The sequence below is a fragment of the Aedes albopictus genome, chromosome 1, assembly GCF_035046485.1.
Source record: "Aedes albopictus strain Foshan chromosome 1, AalbF5, whole genome shotgun sequence".
Taxonomy (NCBI): domain Eukaryota; kingdom Metazoa; phylum Arthropoda; class Insecta; order Diptera; family Culicidae; genus Aedes; species Aedes albopictus.
In genome coordinates this window covers 252,135,487-252,144,751 of record NC_085136.1, presented here as the reverse complement: position 1 = coordinate 252,144,751, position 9,265 = coordinate 252,135,487, and the positions used below count along the sequence as shown (strand labels likewise).

General features: G+C 39.6%; 1 pseudogene; it reads left to right on the top strand.

Moving 5' to 3' along the window:
* Positions 1–1,124: 1,124 nt before the first annotated feature.
* LOC115259450 (uncharacterized) lies at positions 1,125–8,885 on the top strand (annotated as a pseudogene).
* Positions 8,886–9,265: the final 380 nt, after the last annotated feature.

Below are 9,265 nucleotides of genomic sequence, written 5' to 3'. Positions count from 1 at the left end.
GCCCACGGGCCGCAGTTTGGTGACCACTGGCCTAGAGGAAGCGAAGGATTTCCTGTTTATTGTCGTCGAACAGATGCAGAATTTGCGAACCTTGAAAATTCTCACGACAATGAAGAGGAAATCCTTCGCTTCCTCTAGGTTGAAGACTCCCTCAAATTATGGTGGCTCCAGAGAGGATAATGAATGTTGGTGGTTTCAAGAGGTGTGGTGATACCTTCTAACAAGTTAAAGAAGATCAAACCGCTATCCAATTGAAATGTGTTATTGCAAGCGAATGAAGGCAAGAAGAATCACTGTTATGTGAAATACAGGGGATAGACAAAATGATCGGGACAGGCAAAATTTTCACTTTTCAAAAAATGTTCAATTAGCTGTAACTTTTCGAAAAGTGCATCAAATATTTTCAAATTTTTACTGTAAGTTCCTCAACTAGTTGTGTATCAGTGGACAAAATTTGGAAAAGATCGGACAATTCTTCACGAAGTTATAAAGATTTTTGGAAAAGGTAAAATTATCCGATAGCCAACTTTGAGCTGTTATATCTCCGGATTCAATGAACCGAATGCAATGAAATTTTGTTCATTTATAACTTATATAATGAGCTATGAAAAACCATTGACTTAACTTAATATTCTTAACACGGAAGAAAGTTATAACGATTAGATTATTTTTTTAAAAAAACACCAAATTATGCAAAACATCAACATCGTTTCAAAATTCAAGATGCAAACTAGAGTTCATTTAGTTTCTCTCTAATTGACTTATATATAAATTTTGAGGTAGCTATCGACTGAGGAATCTGGAAACCTAGGACGATTTTCGGCTTGGCAGTCGCAATTGCAATCAAACGATCAGATATTCTCCTTCATCCGACGTTTCGATGTTTATTACATCTTCTTCAGGGAATTAGAAGTGTTAATCGCTTTCGTTCTGAAAAGCTTTGTGTAAGCATAATCCGTCTAAAACAATATTTTAAAAAAACGTTGGGATCCACTTCTAGAACACTAATAATATTCGCAGAATTCGGTTCGCGCTTCTAACAACACTGAGTGTTGTTGAGTTGTTGAGTGTTGTTAGAAGCGCGAACCGAATTCTGCGAATATTATTTTAAAATTTATATTAAAATATTAAAATATTGTTTTAGACGGATTATGCTTACACAAAGCTTTTCAGAACGAAAGCGATTAACACTTCTAATTCCCTGAAGAAGATGTAATAAACATCGAAACGTCGGATGAAGGAGAATATCTGATCGTTTGATTGCAATTGCGACTGCCAAGCCGAAAATCGTCCTAGGTTTCTTATATATAAATGCGTTTTGAAGGAAAGTAACAACATAGCCGCCAATAAATTGAAAAAGTAATGGGATGCATATTAAAATAGACCAATTTACCAAAAAATCGTGAAAAAAATAAAATCGCTATAACTTTTTTGCTTGTTAAAAATTTCAAGTTAAGTTAAATGTTTTCCAGAGTTCATTATATAAGTCATGAATGGTTAAAATTTCATTGCAATCGGTTCATTGAATCCGGAGATATAACAGCTCAAAGTTGGCTATCGGATAATTTTATCTTTTTCAAAAATCTTTATAACTTCGTGAAGAATTGTCCGATCTTTTCCAAATTTTGTCCACTGATACACAACTAGTTGAAGAACTTACAGTAAAAATGTGAGAATATTTGATGCACTTTTCGAAAAGTTACAGCTAGTTGAACATTTTTTGGAAAGTGAAAATTTTGCCTGTCCCGATCATTTTGTCTATCCCCTGTACACTGAACAGTTACAGTATATATGGCGAAACAGTGCCAGTATAAAGGCGAAACAAAAGAATTAATTAGATAAACTTTCATGAAAAATCCTTCGCTTAAATACATAACTTGTCAGTCAGCTCATAAGACTACAGATTGTTTTAAATTTAAACAAATGGATGTTCTGAAAAGACGAGAACTGGCATCCAAGGAGAAAATTGGCTACGCATGTTGCAACTCTAGTAGAGTAAGGTGGGGCAAAAGTTCGACCTTAGTTGAAAATTCAGCTTTTTTCAAGAAACCGAAGCAGATAAAAATAAATAAATACCGTGTGGTGATTCTACCATCCATGAGCTAAAAATTTGCTGAACAAAGTTACGCCAAATGTCTTTTCAATTTTGAGTTACAACACTTTTTGTATGTGTGTGACTAATTCGAACTCTTGCCCCACCACTGGGGCAAAAGTTCGAATCTAGTGTTTGTGGAATTTCGTTCACCGTAGCACACTATTTCGACGCTTTGGTAATCTGAATACCTAATACCAATAAATAGTTGATATCGGAACTGAAATAAACTTTAAAGTTCGATCTGGATTTTACCCAAATTAGGGTTAAATTTACTACACCAAAAATTAGTAGTTTTCCGCCAAATTCAGATGAAACAACATTTTATTTCAACTTTGATCGAATTTTCTCACTAATTCCATCATTTTTAGAGATAATATGTGCATTTTGCAGAATTTTAGGTTTTTACCTAAAGTTGCTACATGACTCGAACTCTTGCCCCACAATTCGAACTTTTGCCCCACTATGGGTAAAATATGATTTCCAATTTTTTTTTGCAAAAAGTTATACATGCTAAAGCATCTTCAAAATATACCTAGTTACGCCCCAAAATAAAATATCGAAATCGATTTCATTACAATTCCATTCCATGCGTTGGAAGGACCATCGCATATTACAATTTTTTGATGAATAACCAACATTTTGTCATAACTTTTCGAAATATTGATCAATTTTCATAATTTTTGGAGTGAAAGACTCTTTTCCAAAAAGGCTTCGAACAATCTTGACACCCGAAAGAAATAATTTGAATTGAGCTCAAAAACTTCAAAAGAAACTCTTGCCCCACTTTACTCTACGCATGTAGCTTTGGAAGTCAATAAAATAATTTGAAGGCATTTGACAATTTGATGCGAGTGATACAAAGTCAGGACGATGGATAGACTCCCAACTCAAGTGCGTTAACGGATCGAGGAAAAGCTGAAGATCTGCCGAGAACAGGTCGAAGAGATGGAAGAAGACCTAGCGCTCCGAAATACTGGAGGATTGACCGATGCACAGAATATGGAAATGGCAGACGACGATGGAGATCCTGTACGAGCTATGGGAGTTGGAGCAACATCAGTCCGGGAAATGATCATAAACCGTGGGATAACACCTTCCTATCTTTTGCAATGGTTTGAGAAACATGGGTGGATCAAACCCGTTGTGACTATCCCCGAAATGAGAGCCGAAGCGAAAATAGATGATTATTACACGTTTTTGGCATCGATCTTCCGTAAGGGAATGGTTCCCACCACCCGGCTCCGTTTTGGTTTTTATGCAAGGGCTGTGTAATCTCCTCCGGGGAACTTTGAGGTTTGACTGGGTGTCGATGGGGGTTTGTATCGAAGTCGAAGGAGCAATTCTGAGGGTCACCTTGGTTCCTCATGGCACAAATATAGGAACTGGTCAACACGCAATCTCTAAGGAGCAGATCTTGGAACTTGGATTGTTAATCATGGGAGGGTACCGGATTCACTGCGCCTCTAATCATATATATGTAGACCGCCTTCAAGCAGCTCTGAAAGAGCAACTCACCGAACCCTCGTTCAAAGACGGAGTGGAAGTTGCCGTCACTAACTTCTCTGCAGTCTATCAAAATTCAGAGTTTGTAAAACTTGTCTGTGCGATTGACATGTTTTTTGCCATGTTCCCCAAACATGAGCATTCAAAAATTCGGTTCGGCACACTAATGACGTCCTACAGAGATTGCACTGGACTAGCTGCAATCACCGCCGGGTGCGACCTGATGCGACAAACCACAAGGGTGTTCTCACGCTGACTTATGACACAAACCCTGCGGATGGCCTTGACAAGAATGCTTGTAGCCGGACAGGAGATGGAGATACCGGATTGGGCATCGTTGATAAAAGTCCGTATTCCGCATCACTGAACTCGGGACTCCTTGTCTTTACACACCTCATCGGATGTGCGATTTCTTTGATGAGGTCGGTTAATGCAATCTTTCTACAACCGGTAGGATTGCATGGCATCATTGACAATGCCATACTTTTTATTATTGCTCATTCTTGCACTGGGTCGCTCCAGATGCAATACTACAAAGGCAGTGAAGTTGATGCAGTCCGACAATTGGAGACCGACGCCCGAATGCAGACCGATCTCATTCGGAAACAGCTGCTGGAGGGGACAAGTGAAGGAGCCACCCGTACTGAGGAGAGTGAACCGGAAGACGGGGAGACTAATGATGACGAGGCACAAGGAGCAGGGGACTTAAGTGATGTGGATGATGCATCGGAGTACGCTCAGGATTCAGGTACCGAACCAATAAGCCGCGATGCATTGGAGTGGTATTCATATATATCACGTCATTACCGAGGTGCGATTCCAGATCGGATGAGGGAGCTGGCATATGAGAGGTGGGCGAAAGTCGGAGAAGTGCGACCGAACACCGTTGGACAGTTTGCGAAGAGACTCAGCACCACGGAGAAACTGTGAAGAGGAGAAGGGGCTCGAATTTGAAAGGCTATATGTATCCAAGTTAACGCCGAGCCCGCGCAATTATCACCAACTTGCACATCAGCAGACAACGCACGTGGAGCAGCACCAGAGTCGACAACAGATAGAAATGCCAGGTTAGCAAGTCTGTTAGGTAGCTCAGGGAACGTTAGGCCTTTGCAATAATTAATATGAGAGAATAAAATCAGTCTTAGTTTGACAGTGAAACGAAATAGTCGTTTTTTTTTTTAAAACCCCTTCCGAGACGAGTAACTGATAGTTGTTCAGTGATAAGCGCGTGTTCCGAGTGTAAGCCACCGCTAAAGGAAAATTAGCGGCTCGTGTGAAAATCAACAGTTAAGTGTGAGTTTTTCATCGGCAAGCGCATCCTGAGGGACAGCACTGACCCACAGGATCGGATCCCGGCGAGACGAACCCTCCCAGATCATCGGAATCGAAGAACACGATCATCGGTGATCAAAGGTTAGTCATAGCTTAAGTTTAATTTAATCCATATTATTTGAGAAAGTGAATATTATTTAGTTGAATATTAAAGTGAATACTATTTTTAAAGTGACTACTTCTTGTGCAGTGCAGTGTGAAAAGAAATAATGCCGACAAGACAATCTACCGTCTCCGACTTGCAGGAGCAGATAGGTAATCTCCTACGAATTGTAGAAGATCAGAATCTTAGAGCAGAGCGCACGAATGAGCAGCTACAAGCCCTTCAGGCTGCAGCTCCTGCTCAGCCAACAGCCCCTGCACCATCCGTGTAGTTGGCTCCGGCATTTCCAAAGATTCCGGACCTAATTAGAATGGTCCCGGAATTTAGCGGAAACCCACGCGATCTACCACGGTGGATCGACTCCGTGGAAGAAAAATTAACAGAATCAAAAAAAAATTATGCCGCCACAGGATATTCCTTAAATTCTGCCCATTTGGACGGGCATAATTAGAGATAAAATCAAGGAGAAAGCAAGCGATGCCCTCTCCGCGAGTCACACCCCTTTGGAGTGGGACTCAATAAAGAATACACTAATAGAGTATTTCGGAGATAAGTCCAGCTTATCTACTTTAGTGTCGAAAATGACAACCTTAAAGCAAGGCGGACAAACAGTGACAGAATTTTACCAAACAACGAAGTCACTACTGGCAGAAACCAATGCCAAAATTTTAATTACCAACAACACGCCAAACGAAGCAAAGGCCATAATGGGTACTTATGAGACCCTTACACTTAATGCGTTCGTTGACGGGTTGCACGACGCGACATCGGATCTAACAAGATCCACCCGTCCCAAATCTCTCGCTGACGCGTATCTCGTTGCTTCAGAGCACGAAGCGGCGATACACAGGAGGCGCGAAAAGATTGCAAAACAACCACTGAATGTTTTCAAAATAAATAAAGTTCCCCTTGCTCCTCATAGTAGACAGCTTACGTATGTGCCGCCGGCACAGCCGAGGCCCTTTTTTCCACACAATCAACGATTAGCAAGACCATTTGTCCCCAACCAAGGCTTAGCGATCAAACAGGAACCAAAATCGCATACTGGATCAAGGCAGCCCTTTAGGCCCGGGCATATCAATGTGCACGAACAGTATGTCGATGAAAACGGACAACCACCCACTTCATCGCAATACGGTCTTACATATGAAGAGGAAGCAGGGTACGAGCCTGATCAAAACTATTACACCGAAGAAAACATTCAACAAAATATACCAGAAAAAGAATTAGCCAATCGTGAACATGACGCAAATTTTTTTCTAGACTTAGAACGAAACCCCCAGACGTGATTAACAATTCGTCTTCTCATTGACACTGGTGCGAACAAAAATTATATCTCGCCCAACTTAATTGATCCAAAACATATTAAATGTTTCCAACATCAAGTTAGAAACATCAAGGGTACATTTGATGTCGACGGGTACATCGAATGGAATCCATTTGAAAGTATCATAAGAAAGTATGCTCTTCCAAAGCAAAGGTTTTTTCTTTTCCGTTTTCATATTTTTTTCGACGGACTCATAGGATATGAAACTTTGCGTAACCTAAATGTCATCATCAACACCGCAAATAAATCTTTATTTATCGATGACAATGAAATACAAATGCTAAAAATGTTCCCGAAAATGACGGAGCGTAATTTTCAAGAATCTTTATTGCATAAACCAATAACAACCCCTTTTGAGGATAGTGATTTCGAACGAGATACAGAAGTCTCCCCAAACATCATCATACCATCCGGAGTTTATCGCGCTGAAAATAATCAAGCGATAATCCCTCAAATGAATCTTGATCAAAAACCCGGTATAGTTTCATTAGATCTCGACAGTATACCACTAGATATTTGTAATTTTGAGAAAATTGCCCCACCTCTAACCACAAACAAGCTGAGCACTAAGTTCAGTAAACAATTAAGATTGCTTCATCCTTACCAGGAAGAACGGAATGGTCTTATTAAAGTGCTAGCTAAGCACGAAAATACGTTTTTTCAAGAAGGAGCTATGTAACATGAGCATTCTGCACATGTTGCCGAAACCGTCTATTCACATATCGTGGGAAGCCTTGCTAGTTCCCATGCCATAAATTATTCTGATTCGACACAAAATGTGTCGCGATCATATTGCATTTATTCAAAGGCATAATCGATGTATTGTCGTCAACCGACTTCGCTAGAATTGCCCTCTCCGCATTTCTCTCTTCTTTAACCAAATTCTCTCACACTCACACCAATCACAATTGGTGATCGTTCATATAATAATTATGTAAAACTCCAAGCACCTCCAGTAGGAAAATCTGTAGAAGTTTAAGAAAAAATGAATACAAGGCAGAGTGATTTCAACCTTCAACGTAATTGGTTCAATTGTGCTTGCGAGATATCACGGTCCACTAATTACTACTTTTACATGGCTGACCGTTGACCCGCGCCTTCTCCGTGATTAGTGAATTAGTGAAGCATGGGTAACCAAAAATCTAGCCCTGCGATTAAACAGAGTGGAGATGGAGACCTGACCATCATTAATAATCAGGAGCTACATACGGAATTTCACATTGGCCATGACGAAAAGTTGTTGATCATCATTATCCTTGTCTCAATACAGCTAGTGGTAATGCTGTATAAACTCATCTCCAAACGTGAAAGAAGACGTGCAGCTAATCGAATTGCTAAATCAATGGCAAACCTTACTGAGGTTACAGTTCAGAAAGACTAAAGTGCAAAAAGGAACTAATAAGCCCCAGCGAATTCGAAAAACGGCTTTCGCGGTGAACCTAGGTGAAGATATTTAAGCAAGTGCATCGTTTTAGATTACGCCAAGTCAATTATCAACGTTAAATTCCAGTTGATAACGTGAGATGAACAGTGTACGAAACCAGGATTCCAGAGAATCAGTTATGTTTATATTTTGAGTCGCTGATGGACAATTCAAACTAGGTGTATAAACACAACAGTTGGGTGTCGCAAATGTGTTACTGCAGCATGAACAAGTGAAACCTTGGATTCCAGATGATCAGTGATGTTTATATTTTGAGTCGCTGCTACATCGAGTACAGACACAACAATTGAGTGCAGTGGATATGTTACTACAATTTCGTGTGGATCCGATCTCAGCAGTAAAACCGAAGCAGTGTGCAGGGGGCACAAATGGCAACTTAGATGATAGTTGTTTGCAGCTCATGCACCACGGGATGCCGTTCCAGCTGACAGTAAAGCTAAGTACCATTATAAATGAAATAGTTCAAAAATTTAAAAATTGTGCGTTGTGATACCATTCAAGTTTACATTCAGGTAATGGATTTTCCTTTCTAACAATTTGAAAAGCAATCGTCAGTTTCTTATAATTTGAATAATATTATCAATGAATCAGTTCGAAAAGTTAAAAAAGCTTCATTCAAACTTGAAAAAATCCATACATAATAAAATTTCGGACAAAACCTTGCAAGCAAAACTTGACATAAGCACTGCGTTGTACAACGAAATAGAAGCATTTTTAAAGGAAAATTGTGCGATTTTGGAGGAAACAGTTTTTACTAATATATGTAAAAACTCGCGTCTCTTTAATTACGAAATACAACAAATTGTTAATCAAAAAATTGCTGAAAACAAAATACAAAATAATTTAAATTCGTCCAGTAGACACAGTTTGAAACGCGTTGCTAAGACTACGGTATTGTGTTCGCAGTTGCTGTTAGGCACAAGAAGAAAGAATCTACACAAATCCCCTCATCATCATTCTAAACATAAGAAACGTTCAAATTCTACACAGCCTTTGACCATCGCTCCAAACACAGCAATGGCCTTCAATATTGCTACTGCTGCGCAGCTAGCGCAGTTGATTCCAGCATTCGACGGTAAGCCGTCAGGATCAAAATCATTTATAGATGCGGTGGAATTAACTAAAACGATAGTGGCAGAGGCAAACCACGCGAGTGCAATACAATTGGTACTTACGAAATTGACAGGAAGAGCAAGAGATTTATTCTCTGTAGCTCCTGCAACTTTAGATGAAATTATCCAGAAAATTAAGGATAATTGTAGCGAAACCGGATCATGCGATTTAGCCGCAGCCAATTTGAAAAATTTGAAATTAAAGAAAACTGATGATATGGTAAATTTTTCAAAAGATGTCGAAAATCTTTGTGAAAACCTTGCTCAAGCGTACATTTGAGAGCAAGTTCCAGGAGATGTAGCTAAGAAATTGGCCCAAAAGCAAGCGATACAGACGCTAATTTCAAAT